We start from the raw sequence: 940 nt of genomic DNA, 5'->3' as shown, positions 1-940 counted from the left end.
CGCAACACCGCTCCCTACTGGCAGCAAAACGACACAGAATAAACGCACACAGCTTACATGCCTCGAGTGGGTTTCAAACCCACGACCCGAGCGTTGGGGACAGCGAAGACAGTACATGCCTTAGACAGCGCCGCCACTGTGACCGGGAAAATCAGCGGATAGTAGGAGCAAATAGTGCTGTTACATCGTATAAGGAATTATCAGTGTTCAGTCTGATTTGAAAATAGGAGAGATACCAAATATTTTAGTCTTCTGTTGTAAATACTCATGAGACAAACGAATAAAAAACAGTTTCATAAACAATCTGACCACAACTATTAGGCAAATATCCTACTCCCTCCCCCCCGTGTCAATATCCTGGAGTCGCCCATGTTACTGTATTCCGATGCCGTGAAAGCCAACACTCAGTTCAGAGTCCAGTTGCTGTAGCTAACAGACCGAGATGTCACGATATGTCACACAGAACCTCGCCCTGGACGGGGTGTGTGGAACACGATGATGAACCTTCGGGTTCCATGAAGGAGGGGCAGAGTTTGTCACAATCTTTGTGACTATGAACTTCTCAATAAGGGCCCCTTATTCATGAAATTATGAAACTGAAAGCAAGAGGAGTATGAGAGGGTATTGTGTAATGCCCATCTGCGTGACGTCTGTATCCTGTACGCAGTCCTCCAGATAAAGCCAACTCAGTATATAAGCAGCTCGACTTGCTCCCATAGTTTTTATCTTGTTTCGAACATCGCTTGAGACTTTAAACCTGCTGAACTCTTCTGAACGCTGGTTGTGATTTTATCATCTGCGCCTGCATCTGAAGACAAACCGTTCATATTGTGTCACACAGACACAGGGCCTTCACATTTCCATTGAACAAGGTATGTATACAATTTATTTATGGTTTATTTAGCGACACTAACAATTCCTGATGCTTTCTAAGGTGCTT

The 940-nt window shown here is 44.6% G+C and overlaps 1 protein-coding gene across 1 annotated transcript in view; it reads left to right on the top strand.

Moving 5' to 3' along the window:
* The first annotated feature begins 672 nt into the window (after positions 1 to 672).
* The window catches only part of LOC111869912 (cytochrome P450 9e2), a 130,977-nt gene continuing 130,709 nt past the window's right edge, over positions 673 to 940 (top strand). The window contains exon 1 of the mRNA XM_033753597.1: positions 673 to 872. The gene's annotated coding sequence lies outside the window, so the exon portion shown is untranslated. The remainder of the gene's footprint in view (positions 873 to 940) is intronic.

Source organism: Cryptotermes secundus, unplaced genomic scaffold (assembly GCF_002891405.2).
Source record: "Cryptotermes secundus unplaced genomic scaffold, Csec_1.0 scaffold842, whole genome shotgun sequence".
NCBI classification, from domain to species: domain Eukaryota; kingdom Metazoa; phylum Arthropoda; class Insecta; order Blattodea; family Kalotermitidae; genus Cryptotermes; species Cryptotermes secundus.
Note: the sequence above shows the minus strand (reverse complement) of the source record. Positions and strands in the feature narration are given on the sequence as shown.